This window comes from Mya arenaria, chromosome 3, assembly GCF_026914265.1.
Source record: "Mya arenaria isolate MELC-2E11 chromosome 3, ASM2691426v1".
In the NCBI taxonomy this organism is placed as follows: Eukaryota; Metazoa; Mollusca; class Bivalvia; order Myida; family Myidae; genus Mya; species Mya arenaria.
The window spans coordinates 77,590,001-77,607,564 of record NC_069124.1 but is presented as its reverse complement, the minus strand read 5'-3'; the positions used below and the strand labels follow the sequence as shown (position 1 = coordinate 77,607,564).

The window sequence follows — 17,564 nt, the reverse complement described above, 5'->3', positions numbered from 1 at the left end:
TGAAATTCATAAGAAAAATATATTATTCAAAAAAGTGTCGTTTTAAGTTGATGGATAACGCACAGAGTGTCACCGTATCTCATTATAGAAATACTTGTTCATCCTCATTGGCCCTGCAGGAATACGATCCATTTGCAAATTGTATTAATGATTTATTTATACAAGGGGTATAATCTGTTTAGTGTCATCGACTCATACATAAAACATAATATAAAGCAGAAATGTTGTTTGAAACGGAAAATCGAACAACATACATTCGAAAATATTAATAAATATTGATAGTACGGGGTTGTAGAGAAACAAGCATCATGCAATACACATTTGATCACGTGCTTTATTTTGATTCCGGTTAAAATTTACTATCACGTATCTTTGTTTATTACACATATGAACTTACACAAAATTACTCCGCGTGTTGGTAAACTATTTAAGTGGAATCAATGATTGCTTAATTGGTAATATTCAAACAAGTAGTACGTTCAATGCGACTTTTGTTTTTAAAAAGAATATTAGAAATAAAGTATACATTTCCACGATGAATAAAAATCTTAAAGTTCGTCTCTTTATGTATTAAACAGGAAATTACGTCACGAGCATACGAACTATCACCAGGTGTGACATTAACATAGTAATTATAGTTTTCATTAAACGTATAGAGTTTATGTTGTGATTTTTTCTGGATATCATCGTTGTATTCAAGTCACTTATAATCGGAATTAAAACGATGAAATATATATAAATATGTATTTTAAAATATATCGGGTACTACATTTCTGCAATGCAAGGAACACCAAAGGCTCGCTTACGTACATATTTCCTGAACTCGTTAAAAAATGTGTATTATATAACGACTCGTGACATATCCTATATGTACTAAATCTAACACAAAAGCAATTATCATTATATATATATTAATAAATAAGTTAAATCTTGAATCTTGAATTATCATAACAAATATCATACGAGTCACAATCATACTTAATATAACAAATAATGCAATTAACATAACAATTATATGAATTATATGAATATAAAACATAAAGGATAAATTCCCATAATTAAATGTGACATTTAAAAAACAAAAGTGAGTAGAAACACTATCAAAATACTCCACTGATATTAGACAATTTTAAATATATTTAGTTCATAGTTCACGTAGGTGCTTACATTAGCAACAGACACTTATCATTGATTTTTTTGGCACTTGGTGCTCTATAAGAACTTAAATCTCATGGAAAGATACTGCAAACATAATTAATTTTCTAACAAGTTGTCTCCGGCATTTCATCAAAAGTAATTCGCAATACCTGGAAATTTTAACAGATAAAAACACATATATTTCCTTTTATAACAGCTGCACCATTTTCCGATCTTTCTTGTTCCGATATAATGCTGTGTAACATTTAAATAGTAGTAAAGTTAAATATCTTAATTGCCATTATAAGGGAAGGTTATATATACATTGAATGTGCTGTATAATCCAAATAACATGGACTAGCTGAGTAATGTTATGGGGCTGTCTCTTTTAATTTAAACTTTACAAAAACCTGGAAAATGTGGCCAGTCTATGTAAATATACCCTATGTTCAAGGTAATTCTTTTTGGTTTCAGACATTGTTGATCTTTAAGATCACTATATCATGATGAATCGGCTCACATAACATGGACATTGATTGACTTTGAGTGATAGGTTGAGCAAACCTTGTCATGGTTTAATGATTCGTTTTTTTTCTTTGGCTTTTCCCTGTATTTTTATTGAATGACTGATGGAATAAAACCATTCATTGTACTCTTTCCGGCGATTTATAGGAATTTATCATGGAATTAATATGATATTTCACTGTTGTAAACATATACTGGTTGAGAAGCAGTTTCCGACAGTTTTTACAAGTGTTTATTGATTTATTCATACGTGTTAAAATTCCTACTAAAATTGTTTACATTTTAGATAACTACAGCTCAAGCTGCTATTGTCGATATATTTTTCACATGTGTGACGTCACATATAGTGTATCTAATGGGGGCGCCAAGAGGGTACTTACACTGTTCTGATTAGCTGTTGACGAGAAGCAGTTTCCGACAAATCAAATACGCGGCAGATTTTAGGTGCCTATTGTGTGTTTTTTTATCCATTTATTTAATATACTAAATAGAAGACTACAGTACGAGAACTATTATTTAATTTTTCAGCATTTACCAAAAATTAAACCTAAAAACTTACGCCAGTCAATCATCATTCTGGAAATCAGGCAGACACTAAATATCAATGATATTTTGTTTCATTTTTAATAAGAACTTGTGTTTGTAATCATTTTAGTGAATGTGGGTGTGAAACTAGCATGACAACAGTGTTCGCAAATATGTACACAATGATCATCGTTTGTATAAGTCAATTAAGGACAACCTTGTAGCTATTCATAGATATGCAAATTAGGTTCACACGCATGCGCAAAGCGCTGCGCGTGACGATCCCCCACGTGCAAGTTTGTGTACAAATTGAAAAATAAACATTAAACATTAAATAACAATAAAAGTTATTTACGTGTCTCGGTAAAAACTTCAACTTTTGAATGCCTAGTAAACGTATAATTAAATTGCAATACCTTCTTTATGAAGATCAAAAGAAAGTACGCGAAAAAGCGATTTGTCGGAAACTGCTTTCCGTCGGAAACTGCTTCTCAACCAGTACAAGCCCCATATTTTTTTTTTATCAAATGTCAACGTTGGGCAGAGAAACAATTCAATGATGTCATTTTCGAAATGACGTTTCGTTCGCATACAAAATGGTGCTTATCTAAAAACCTTATATCGGAACCAAGTATATATGTGAACAAGCCACGAAAGCCCCAAATCCTACATAGGTCATGCTTCACGCCATCTAGTAAATATGAGAAACTGTCTCCGGTTACGGCAGGGTCGTTCTTTTTGCATAATGGTGGAATAATAATAACTGTAAGGTTTCCTTAAAGATATTAAGTTTTTTTTTTTTAAGATATGCTGGAAAGAAATAATGAACTTTTGGTGTGAATACAAGTAATGAATAGCGTGATTGATGTCATCATCGGGGATATGAACGCAATAGGGCTGGTTAACGTACGTGTGGAGTTCGAACTCCACACACTATAACCAGCTAGACTGCATTCATACCCCGATTATGACATCAACCACGGAATTCATTGCTTAAATCACCGCACGAAAAAAACAACGGAAACATGTCTCATACAAACAAGGATACGAAATACGGAGACGTGACAAGGCAGTCTACATAAAACAAGGACGTCAACGACTGACTGTAAATCGTTTGGTTCAGATAACCCATATCGCGTATGAACCTCGTAAGGATGGCAACTGTTATCGTACGTCAGACCTATGAAATGATTCTCACGTCGTGAATAATACACAAGAGGCTTTTCCTTTTTAAACATGAACTGATAAAGGTTGTACGACCTGATCGTAGGACACATCTACGACACACATACAACAGAAGAATGTCCTACGACTGTCCCCAAATAGTATATCGTATGCCTGTTGTACACCTTATGTATGACCTATGCGAAAGGATTTTAAGTAGCATGAATCCCTTAATAAGAAACGGTAGGTGACATGTAATTGTAGCTAGAGTATATCCATTGATTCAATGACTCTGGAATATATATATATATATATATATATATATATATATATATATATATATATATATATATATATATATATATATATATATATATATATATATATATATATATATATAACATTATTTACGACAAGATAGTCAACTCAATCTCCTACCAGAAGTGTACTTTATATGCCACCTTGTTTGTCTCCTAAATCGACATTTAATGCATTTAAGGCTCACCATCATGTTGTGTTTTGTTTTTGTACAGAAAAACAGCTGTACATTTTATATGTCGTCTGGTATGTTTATTTCTGTTTGCATGTGGATGGATTTGTACTTATATTAGAGCAAGTACATTAAGTGATGTCTCTCGTGTGGGTCGTATTTGTTTAAGTCATTCCTAAAGTGCCGTAAACCTAAGTGCCACAGAGCCTGTACATTGAGTTTAAAGGCACGGACACATTTTACTGTTGCGAACGAGATGCTTGGAGATAATATATGTGGCTGGCATCTTAGACACAAGTGCTAAAATAGAAGGCTAGTGCTTAAAAAAGACTGCAGACATGAAGGAAGAGGGATTATTCATTCGTTCCTGTCTGTCACCTCAATGCTTAGGGGACAGACTGTTCCGCAGAATGAGATAATAAACATACTAGGCTTCTTTGGAACTATATAATCTATTTCCGACTCCTTCTGAATTATGTAATCTCCCTAGACTGTTTCTAACGAAAATGATTAAAGAAGCTTTAAACGGTTTTAATGCTTAAAGTGTAGTTTCAAAGGACCTTGAAAACTGTCACTACGAAAACAGAAACAAAATAAACTAATTATAGATACGATAGATATGATAGAAGCAGTGTTCTCCCCCCAGTTTTGTTTCTAAATTGCTTTTTGTTCAACGTTCTTGGAATAAACACAAATGAACTATATCTTAAACAAGCTCATTTTAATTCAAACCATTATCAATGTGTAAAAGTTTATTAATTGCAATTAATTTAAGAATGTAACTGTTACACTGATCGCTGGTAAAAATTTTACGTAATATTTACAGAGATAAAACACTGTTTCCATCACAAATTAGTATTTTTTATTCATATAATTCACATAATTCACAAGATTAATGACTCACAATGCCTACAATACTCACTACAAGAAATGAGTTTCCATAGACTCTGCCCGACTCACAGTACCCACATCACCCTCTACACGGAATGAGTTATCCTAGACGCTGCCCGACTCGCACTACCCACATCACCCTCTACACGGAATGAGTTATCCTAGACGCTGCCCGACTCACACTACCCACATCACCCTCTACACGGAATGAGTTACCATAGACGCTGCCCGACTCGCAGTACCCACATAAGTCACTACACGGAATGAGTTATCATAGACGCTGCCCGACTCACAGTACCCACATCACCCTCTACACGGAATGAGTTATCCTAGACGCTGCCCGACTCGCACTACCCACATCACCCTCTACACGGAATGAGTTATCCTAGACGCTGCCCGACTCACAGTAACAACATAAGTCACTACACGGAATGAGTTACCATAGAAGCTGCCCGACTCACAGTACCCACATAAGTCACTACACGGAATGAGTTACCCTAGACGCTGCCCGACTCACAGTACCCACATCACCCTCTACACGGAATGAGTTACCCTAGACGCTGACCGACTCACACTACCCACATCACCCTCTACACGGAATGAGTTACCCTAGACGCTGCCCGACTCACACTACCCACATAACCCTCTACATGGAATGAGTTACCCTAGACGCTGCCCGACTCACACTACCCACATCACCCTCTACATGGAATGAGTAACCCTAGACGCTGCCCGACTCGCACTACCCACATCACCCTCTACATGGAATGAGTTACCATAGACGCTGCCCGACTCACAGTACCCACATCACTCTCTAAACGGAATGAGTTACCATAGACGCTGCCCGACTCACAGTACCCACAACACCTCTTCATGAAATGAGTTAACCTAGACGCTGCCCGACTCACAGTACCCACAACACCTCTACATGAAATGAGTTACCCTAGACGCTGCCCGACTCACAGTACCCACATAAGTCACTACACGGAATGAGTTACCATAGACGCTGCCCGACTTACACTACCCACATCACCCTCTACATGAAATGAGTTATCATAGACGCTGCCCGACTCACAGTACCCACAACACCTCTACATGAAATGAGTTACCATAGACGCTGCCCGACTCACACTACCCACATCACCCTCTACATGAAATGAGTTACCCTAGACGCTGCCCGACTCACAGTACCCACATAAGTCACTACACGGAATGAGTTACCCTAGACGCTGCCCGACTCACAGTACCCACATCACCCTCTACACGGAATGAGTTATCCTAGACGCTGCCCGACTCACAGTACCCACATCACCCTCTACATGAAATGAGTTATCATAGACGCTGCCCGACTCACACTACCCACATCACCCTCTACACGGAATGAGTTACCATAGAAGCTGTCCGACTCACAGTACCCACATAAGTCACTACACGGAATGAGTTACCCTAGACGCTGCCCGACTCACAGTACCCACATCACCCTCTACACGGAATGAGTTACCATAGAAGCTGTCCGACACACAGTACCCACATCACCCTCTACACGGAATGAGTTACCATAGAAGCTGCCCGACTCACAGTACCCACATCACCCTCTACACGGAATGAGTTACCCTAGACGCTGCCCGACTCACAGTACCCACATCACCCTCTACACGGAATGAGTTACCATAGAAGCTGTCCGACTCACACTACCCACATCACCCTCTACATGAAATGAGTTACCATAGACGCTGCCCGACTCACACTACCCACATCACCCTCTACATGAAATGAGTTACCATAGACGCTGCCCGACTCACACTACCCACATCACCCTCTACACGGAATGAGTTACCATAGAAGCTGTCCGACTCACAGTACCCACATCACCCTCTACATGAAATGAGTTATCATAGACGCTGCCCGACTCACAGTACCCACATCACCCTCTACACGGAATGAGTTACCATAGACGCTGCCCGACTCACACTACCCACATCACCCTCTACATGAAATGAGTTATCATAGACGCTGCCCGACTCACACTACCCACATCACCCTCTACACGGAATGAGTTACCATAGAAGCTGTCCGACTCACAGTACCCACATCACCCTCTACATGAAATGAGTTACCCTAGACGCTGCCCGACTCACAGTACCCACATAAGTCACTACACGGAATGAGTTACCCTAGACGCTGCCCGACTCACAGTACCCACATCACCCTCTACATGAAATGAGTTACCCTAGACGCTGCCCGACTCACAGTACCCACATCACCCTCTACATGGAATGAGTTACCCTAGACGCTGCCCGACTCACACTACCCACATCACCCTCTACACGGAATGAGTTACCCTAGACGCTGCCCGACTCACAGTACCCACATCACCCTCTACATGAAATGAGTTATCCTAGACGCTGCCCGACTCACACTACCCACATCACCCTCTACACGGAATGAGTTACCCTAGACGCTGCCCGACTCACAGTACCCACATCACCCTCTACACGGAATGAGTTATCCTAGACGCTGCCCGACTCACACTACCCACATCACCCTCTACACGGAATGAGTTACCATAGAAGCTGTCCGACTCACACTACCCACATCACCCTCTACATGGAATGAGTTACCATAGACGCTGCCCGACTCACACTACCCACATCACCCTCTACACGGAATGAGTTACCATAGAAGCTGTCCGACTCACACTACCCACATCACCCTCTACATGAAATGAGTTATCATAGACGCTGCCCGACTCACACTACCCACATCACCCTCTACACGGAATGAGTTACCATAGAAGCTGTCCGACTCACAGTACCCACATCACCCTCTACATGGAATGAGTTACCATAGAAGCTGTCCGACTCACAGTACCCACATCACCCTCTACATGAAATGAGTTACCCTAGACGCTGCCCGACTCACAGTACCCACATCACCCTCTACGTGAAATGAGTTACCCTAGACGCTGCCCGACTCACACTACCCACATCACCCTCTACACGGAATGAGTTACCCTAGACGCTGCCCGACTCACAGTACCCACATCACCCTCTACGTGAAATGAGTTACCATAGAAGCTGTCCGACTCACAGTACCCACATCACCCTCTACACGGAATGAGTTATCCTAGACGCTGCCCGACTCACAGTACCCACATCACCCTCTACACGGAATGAGTTACCCTAGACGCTGCCCGACTCACAGTACCCACATCACCCTCTACACGGAATGAGTTACCATAGAAGCTGTCCGACTCACAGTACCCACATCACCCTCTACATGAAATGAGTTATCATAGACGCTGCCCGACTCACACTACCCACATCACCCTCTACATGGAATGAGTTACCATAGACGCTGCCCGACTCACACTACCCACATCACCCTCTACATGAAATGAGTTATCATAGACGCTGACCGACTCACACTACCCACATAAGTCACTACACGGAATGAGTTACCCTAGACGCTGCCCGACTCACACTACCTACATCACCCTCTACACGGAATGAGTTATCATAGACGCTGCCCGACTCACACTACCCACATAAGTCACTACACGGAATGAGTTACCATAGACGCTGCTCGTCTCACAGTACCCACATCACCCTCTACATGAAATGAGTTATCCTAGACGCTGCCCGACTCACACTACACACTACCCACATAAGTCACTACACGGAATGAGTTACCCTAGACGCTGCTCGACTCACACTACCCACATCACCCTCTACATGAAATGAGTTACCCTAGACGCTGCCCGACTCACACTACCCACATCAGCCTCTACATGAAATGAGTTATCATAGACGCTGCCCGACTCACAGTACCCACATCACCCTCTACATGAAATGAGTTACCCTAGACGCTGCCCGACTCACACTACCTACATCACCCTCTACATAAAATGAGTTACCCTAGACGCTGCCCGACTCACACTACCCACATCACCCTCTACATGAAATGAGTTACCCTAGACGCTGCCCGACTCACACTACCCACATCACCCTCTACATGAAATGAGTTACCCTAGACGCTGCCCGACTCACACTACCCACATCACCCTCTACATGAAATGAGTTACCCTAGACGCTGCCCGACTCACACTACCTACATCACCCTCTACATAAAATGAGTTACCCTAGACGCTGCCCGGCTCACACTACCCACATCACCCTCTACATGAAATGAGTTATCATAGACGCTGCCCGACTCACACTACCCACATCACCCTCTACATGAAATGAGTTACCATAGACGCTGCCCGACTCACAGTACCCACATCACCCTCTACACGGAATGAGTTACCCTAGACGCTGCCCGACTCACACTACCCACATCACCCTCTACATGAAATGAGTTACCCTAGACGCTGCCCGACTCACACTACCCACATCACCCTCTACATGAAATGAGTTACCCTAGACGCTGCCCGACTCACACTACCCACATCACCCTCTACATGAAATGAGTTATCCTAGACGCTGCCCGACTCACACTACACACTACCCACATAAGTCACTACACGGAATGAGTTACCCTAGACGCTGCTCGACTCACACTACCCACATCACCCTCTACACGGAATGAGTTATCCTAGACGCTGCCCGACTCACACTACACACTACCCACATAAGTCACTACACGGAATGAGTTACCCTAGACGCTGCTCGACTCACACTACCCACATCACCCTCTACATGAAATGAGTTACCATAGACGCTGCCCGACTCACAGTACCCACATCACCCTCTACACGGAATGAGTTACCCTAGACGCTGCCCGACTCACACTACCCACATCACCCTCTACATGAAATGAGTTACCCTAGACGCTGCCCGACTCACACTACCCACATCACCCTCTACATGAAATGAGTTACCCTAGACGCTGCCCGACTCACACTACCCACATCACCCTCTACATGAAATGAGTTATCCTAGACGCTGCCCGACTCACACTACACACTACCCACATAAGTCACTACACGGAATGAGTTACCCTAGACGCTGCTCGACTCACACTACCCACATCACCCTCTACACGGAATGAGTTATCCTAGACGCTGCCCGACTCACACTACACACTACCCACATAAGTCACTACACGGAATGAGTTACCCTAGACGCTGCTCGACTCACACTACCCACATCACCCTCTACATGAAATGAGTTACCATAGACTCTGCCCGACTCACAGTACCAACATCACCCTCTACATGGAATGAGTTACCATGGACGCTCTAAGACACACTTTACTAACAACACTTATTGTTGCTCCCTGACACGGACGCGATATAATACTTGCGCCGAGTGTGGTTAGACGTATTACGTTTTAAAGAAACATTTGCCAGTCCTGTAGATATTTGTAACGAACTCGATAATGACATGTAATGCATCATGTAGATTATCTGAATTGTTATTCGAGTTACATAGTGTCATAAAACGTTTGTTGTTTGTTATTAATTATCCCTGGTTAACCTAGGAGCACGTATGTTTATTTGCACATATAGATTGTAATAAATTAGATGTTGAGAGATATGATATATTAATCAGTCGATGTTTCAATACAAAACTTTTCTATGGCTGAAATCCGGTCTTAAGACTTGTGAATTCATCTTTTCATTTTAGGTTAGCTTATTTAGAATTATGATGAACTGTATCATTCGCATCTTTAGAAGTCTATTCTTCATTCACACTTTCGCTAGAACGTACACTTTTCTAGAGCACTGCATTTACGACTTGTGCAAGACCGATAAAACTGTCAGAACATATAGGTTAACAACATTTAATAATAAATACAAAAATGGTTCGAGCTTACATGTAATTGTTCAAATGAATTACACTCTACTTTATTTTAATATGCAAATAGATATGGTGTTCGCACATTGATAGCGATATCTTTATTAACAATTTTATTTTGTTAATTGAAGTAAGCAAATTATTTTTTATTCTAAACTAAGGCGAGTCAAATGATTTTTCAATTTGGCTGTGTGCAACCCTTTAACAAAAAAACCCCCATGTCCCATTATACAGGTCTACTGACATGAATGCTTCACTTCTTAATGTTATAGGCAATACTTTCCAAACATTTTATCTGAGATGAGTGAGGGAGGCGGGTCATTGCCTCGTCGTTTGACTTTACCTGCATTACATGAGCATGCTCTTGGCAAGCACCTTTTTCGTAGTAATTGAGAGGGGTAACACTCTTATCATGTTTTAAAATTATATTGATGGACAACAGAACAAATTCCTTATAGTCGATTGCAGATTACTATCAATATATGGACATTCTAGCGTGTTAATCCCTCTACTTTCATTTGATCCATCTCAATATTTTCCTGTTATTCCCTAACAATTTATTCTTTAAGAAAGAGAAGCGTTTCCGGCATGACCTTTGCAACTTGTCAATATCCACATTTCAATATATCTAAATGTCTACTTCCAGGTAATCTAGACAAATAGTGTTTGAAGGCGATACGAAAACCTTGAATCAAAATCGAATTGTCCTATCTGTCAAGGCGATCTGAAATCTATGGTGGCATATTACTGCCGTAAGGTGACATGTTAAAGTTCCTGAATTGTTTCGTGTTTACTACTAATTTTCCACGATCATTATCTAGCTTTATAGTTAAAATTCGCGAAATCTAATCGATAATGCATGCTATTCAGTATTTTATTTACATACGGCTTCTGAATAGTGTCAAGATTTATAACAGTGAATTTTGCAAACATTCAGAAAAACAAAAAAAAGAAAGATATTTTTTGATCTTCCTTAACATTGAAAATAACGAATATATGTACTTACATTTACAATATTTGTCACTTATGCTGCAGCGTGAAATTAATCCTACAAATCTGAAATAAAAATAACATAACATTTATTAGTCTACAAATAACACTTGTATTAAGAGTATCGAAATAGCGAGAAATGCCACAGTTAAGAGTAGTCATTATTATAAGTATTCACGGCAACAAACTACATTACACTACATTAATATTAACAATAAATAATGCCTGTGATCATGGAAATTATTACAATACACAACACCGATACAAGTTATAGCTTCCTGACATGAAACCTTTAATATATGTCAAACGTTATTCCACGTCATTTGCTTTATTTGGTTCTATAACTCACTGTCTATGAAATATATAAATTTGTTGTGGTTGTAATTGTTGTTGTTGTTGTTGTTGTTGTTGTTGTTTTAATCTGACCATTGCGTGGTTCACATACATAAGAATACTTTTTGTGTTTTTTTTATTTATCATCCAAAATTGCATTAAACCGCCTTTAATTTGGCACAAACGGTTCTTAGCATAAATCATGAAGCAAGGTTTTTAGGGTGTTCTTGACAAAAATGATAACACACATTGGTTTAGATAAATCATAAAGTGAACTTTGCATAAACACAATCAAATATTTAGAGTTTTTAACTTCGTAAAATACATTACCAATAACTCTTATTTTGTTCAAATGAGAAATTACCCGTCCATCAAACGATTTCCGGCTGTTAAAAAATGGATATGACTATTCGGGCTATTTTTAATCTCCAGCCACGGAGTGGGGAGGGGATTATAGGAATGCACTTCGTCCGTCTGTCAGTCCGTCCGTCCGTCTGTCCGTCTGGCTGTAACATTTCGTGTCCGGTCTATAGCTATGCATGGATGGATTACCATATTGCTTGGTACAAATGTTGTCCTCATTGAGACGATATGCAGTGACCTTGACCTGGGTCCATACCTCAAAGGTCAAAGTCACACGAGACATTTAAAGATCAGAGTACACATGCTCGTGTCCGCGCTATAACTGACTTATGCATTGATGGATTACCATATTACTTGGTACCAATGTTGTCCTTATTAAGACGATGTGCAGTGACCTTGACCCGGGTCCATACTTCAATGGTCAAGGTCACATATGAGGTTCAAAGGTCATAGTACACATGCGTGTGTCTGGACTTTTTACATTTAGCAGTGTAGGCATGTCAATACTTACTGGATTTATTGACCTGATACATTTCATGTATTTTTAGCAACAATTACTGAATTGATCCAAGAACTCGAACCATTTGCAATTTGTGCCAGTAATCCATCATTAAGTTTTGGGTCCATATTATGACAATGCTTAGTAGAGGATAAGATATAAGTGTTAATTAAAAGTGTTAAACAAGTTGCACAGATTGATACTCAGCGCACTCTACCAAGCATTATCATTATGTGCAACAACCTTAATATATAAAATAAAACAATGGACACAAATGTGGTAATATATTTATAACATGTGTTTTCTCTTCAAAAGCAGTAAAACAATGTTATGTCGTCACCACAATATATATGTATCACTTTATCGATAATACGTAAGGCTTGCTATTTCAACGATGTTATTAATCAAGGACTCATTTTCCTTTCTATTTTTAGCCAAAATAACCCTGACATTGACTTTACCTACACTACACACAATATGAAAAACTTTAACAAATATCCTTTTATAATATGTTCAAATATCCAAGAATGTTTAGGTTACCGATCAAACGACTTGTATTTCCTATATTCCCACTCTAGACAAGTGGTTGTGTACAATTTTGGTCAGATTCAACGTACCAGTCAGGTTGCGAGAAAACAAAATATACTAAAAAACAACGGCGGGGGATATAGCCGTCCTTTGGACTGCCTTGTTAGAAATAGGTTTAAAAAAGAGAGTTAAACATTTGAAAGAGTTGGCTTTAAAGTAGATTCACAAACACGTGGTTTAAAACAATGTGTTAACGTTTGAAAATAATAAGAATGGAAAAAAATACAAGACTTGTTTCGCGAACAAAACTTATATGATACTGTGTCCCGCCATATTCATAATATGTAAGTGTCATCAACAAGCCGTCCATTATTGTCTATTAGTTATAAATAATAGGACAAGACTCAGTCAAAGTCCTGGCGGTTACGAAGCTATTCTTCAATAATGAGTTCCTGTATGTCAGAAGACGACGTTTTTTGTAGTCATAAAATATGCATTGCATTAGCATTGTCTAGTCTTGGAAAACACATAAATAAGTCAAAGATAAATTATTCAATGAAAATGGGAAGAACGGGGAAGCCATACTTTTATATTACAATTACGCGCGAGCTAACACAATAGTCATAGTATTTAACAAAATTACATGTAGGAGTAGCGTTATGCAGGTTTCTTTTCGAGGAAATTCATCGTTTTGTATACAAAAAACACTTCGATGTGTAATTGAGATATTTTTGTATCTAGTCAAAGATAGGTATGTTGTGAGAATGAAGTAAGAAATAATTGTATTTGATTTTAACTAAATCGGTTTGCACCTTTATTGTCGGCAAATCTAATTTCGAAAGGGCAATTTTGAAATAAATTCAATCGAGAATATGGATGTCCAGGTAAATGCCACAGTTTATTGTTTTGTTACTCAAATGCTCTCACATTTTTGTACTTTTTCAAAGTGCGTTTAGCTTGGTTGCTTGAGGAAAAGAGAGTTCTGTTCAGTGATCTAATATTTTCAATACTCTCCTTAGAGTTTCATTTATCTGCTCTCATAGTATACTGGAATCCCCAAAAATCGCCGTTCTTAAGCAGTAAGGTATTGCACAGGACATGACGGTATTTGTTATCCTTAATAGATAGTGGGACAAGGGTGAGTTCGAGCACTTATAGCCTAGTTTAAGGGGTTAAATTACACGTTGTTTGATGATGACATGAGAAATTACCCAGCTAATACATTGATGCCAGTTGCAGAAGAAGCAGAGCATGCTCAACACACAGCTGATTCATTCGAAAAATGACTGACATTTAATAACACAAATTGATAGTGTATGCATGTCAAGTACTTGCCTTATGTAAATTGAAAGATAAATAGAAAATGTGCATCTACGAAAGTACATTTAAACTCAATATTTAATTCATTGTTCTGGTTACACATCCATTAACAGCAAAAATGTTGTCCAAGCAATTGTTTTCCACAAATGTGGACGTCTACACAAAACCGTAGTACATATCTGTTAAAAAACAGATTAAGAGAAAGGGTACACAATTGACCCATAAAATGAAAGCTCTGAATATTTAAACGCCTATGGGACCATAGGTGCACTGGTTTATTGTAAGGTATGTTTGCTGTGAGATGTCTGTTACAATGGCAAACATCTGTTATATCGACAATTTTCTAAGTTCCAGCTTAGAAATCAAATTTCAGAACATCATATCAGAGTAATGCGGTGACATTAGATACAAAGAGTTACAGCGGTGTTTATCAAAAGTTTGAAAAAGTGATTTTTTCTATCTCTAATATCGGGTTACGCGGTTACATTGGTTAAACTGGTTAAATCGGTTACATCAAAACATTTCAAAATTCGAGCTCATATCGAGTTTTCAGGTCGACATCTGATCATAGTTATACAGTTACAATAGTTACATGGAGTTACAGCTGTGTTTATAAAAAAAATGTTCACATTTGTTTATACAACTAGTTACATCGGTAACACATTATAACAATCGTAACCGCATACGTCGGCCTGATAACTCGATCTGGGGGGATACAACTTAGTTCACTGTATACAATGTGCTTGAAATATTTGCCTTGTAGCCTGTGTAACCATAATGTTTAAGCAATAGTTAAATAACATGAAGTAACATATTTAAAATTAATTCAGGTCATCTACCTGTCTTAACAAAAACTAACGCAGGTAGTGTGTATCGAATGAGTGGCAGTAGGCGGACTTTTGAATACCCGCGATTGTTTCAATTCTTAATGATTAAGCCTGGAACTTAATGGTTGCCTATCTGGGATTGCATTAGCCGAGAATGTACTCTAAACAACCTTTCAAACAATAACATAGATGATGAGTTGAAAATAACTTCTTAAAAATGCAGTTTCTGTTCATAGTATGGAAATATATAGGGACTGTTTGCCTAATGTTCACATTGCTTTTTGGTAAAGGTTGATGCAAACCATGCATTCTCATGTTAATTTATTTGACTTTTATGACGAAACAAAAAAGCATAAACATTTAATTTGGGTTCAAATAAAAAAACAAGCTTTTATGTAGTTGTTTCTCCCAAGTTGAACAAGTAACACAATATCGCTGGGGTTTTCATCTGTAAACAAATCATATAACTTTTAAACAATAAAGTTAAATGAATTAAACATAATAATGCATTTAAATTAAGAACAAAATAATTGCACCAGCCTTTTTTTTAAAATGAATAACAATGAGGAAAGGACAGAAAAATACAAATCTTAATAATATTTAAGGGTATCCTGATATGGTTACATCATACTTAATCCAATAAACAGACTCGTGCTTCGGATTTTCATAAACACATTGAAAAGTGTTTTGTACTCCTTGAATTCTTAGAAGCGCTTGTGTTTTTGTCTTTTTGGGAAAGCAAAGCGATTTTTTTGTCCTTTCAGAACTACAGAAGTGAATGTGCGTCGGAAAATTGTGAGTTTGCAAAGATTTATGAGTTGAATAAATTATGGGGAAATTTTGATAATGAGATAACACATTTATTTATAAGAGCATTCAAAATAGTTTATTAACACAAATATGTCAGGGCAATCAAGTTGATTTGCCTTGCCATGTCGTTATACGTACATTTTACATCCTCTGCATTATGTGCTCGTAGACATAGTCTATTTTGTCAAGCTGAGCTTTATGATTTTTCATAAATCGTTTTCCTAAAAGGCGCGGCTACAGCATAGTTAGTTGCCTTAATTATAGCACTTCCATAATTTCGCGTTATTTCATAATCTGATGACATTTATGATATAAAACCACACACATTTGCTATCAGTATATGGACATTCGGGTGTTCACTTTCCTATACTTGTATCATATTCATGTATTAGGCTCTTAACTTCCTTGTATTAGGCACTAAATGTTCATGTATTAAGCCCCATGTATTAGGCACTAAACTTCCTTGAAATAGGCACTAAAAGTCCATGTATTAAGCCCCATATATTAGGCACTAAACTTCCACGTATGAGGCACTAAACTTCCTTGTAGTAAGTAACGAAATATTCTAATATCCTTGTTCTAATTTTCATTTAGTGTGTGCAGCAAACCTATTTTAAACAGCACATGCATCTGTTTAGCACACATTAACCAACACGCAATTTATACATGCATGTTAACAGCGTAATGATTCCAATGGGAAATATAAATACAATATTTATTGATAATGCTTTTACTTAACTATATTAGTATAACAATTTTATAGTATTTTGTCAGTCTTTCTGAAAAATGATCCACATAATGGCTAGACAATAAATGTTTTATATTGATACCAAAATGCATGGCAATGGATACGTCCTCGTTCAAACTAGTTCTCTTAAATAAATGATCTGGACACGGTGATACAGTTGACGCGCTAGATATAGTCAACATACCAGATGCAGTCGAAAGCGGTAGATACAGTCGACACGCTAAATAAATAGTCGACATACTAGATACAGTCGACACTCTAGAAACAGTCGACACGCGGTATACAGTCGACAGGCGGTAGGTACAGTCGTCGACACGCTTGATACAGTCGACACACGTTAGATACAGTCGACACGCTAGCTACAGTCGACACAGTCGACATGCTAGATACAGTCGACATACTAGATACAGTCGACATGCTAGATACAGTCGACTAGGTACAGTCGACACACGGTAGATACAGTCGATATACTAGATACAGTCGACGCGCTTGATACAGTCGAACTCGTTGGATATAGTCGAAGCTTAATGCAGTCGACGCTGGATATACATTCTACGCAGTTAGTTAATGTGTTCCCTGGTATACGCAAAACAGATTAATGATTTATATATTA

The 17,564-nt window shown here is 38.6% G+C and overlaps 1 protein-coding gene across 3 annotated transcripts in view; it reads right to left on the bottom strand.

The window, feature by feature from the left end:
- The window catches only part of LOC128228362 (cAMP-dependent protein kinase type II regulatory subunit-like), an 87,342-nt gene that overhangs the window by 11,690 nt on the left and 58,088 nt on the right, over positions 1 to 17,564 (bottom strand). For 2 of the 3 annotated variants that reach the window (XM_052939646.1, XM_052939647.1), the window contains exon 3: positions 11,540 to 11,589. The gene's annotated coding sequence lies outside the window, so the exon portion shown is untranslated. Of the gene's footprint in view, positions 1 to 11,539; positions 11,590 to 16,341; positions 16,817 to 17,564 lie in introns of those variants that run through there. The other variant, XM_052939648.1, reaches the window with a different exon arrangement.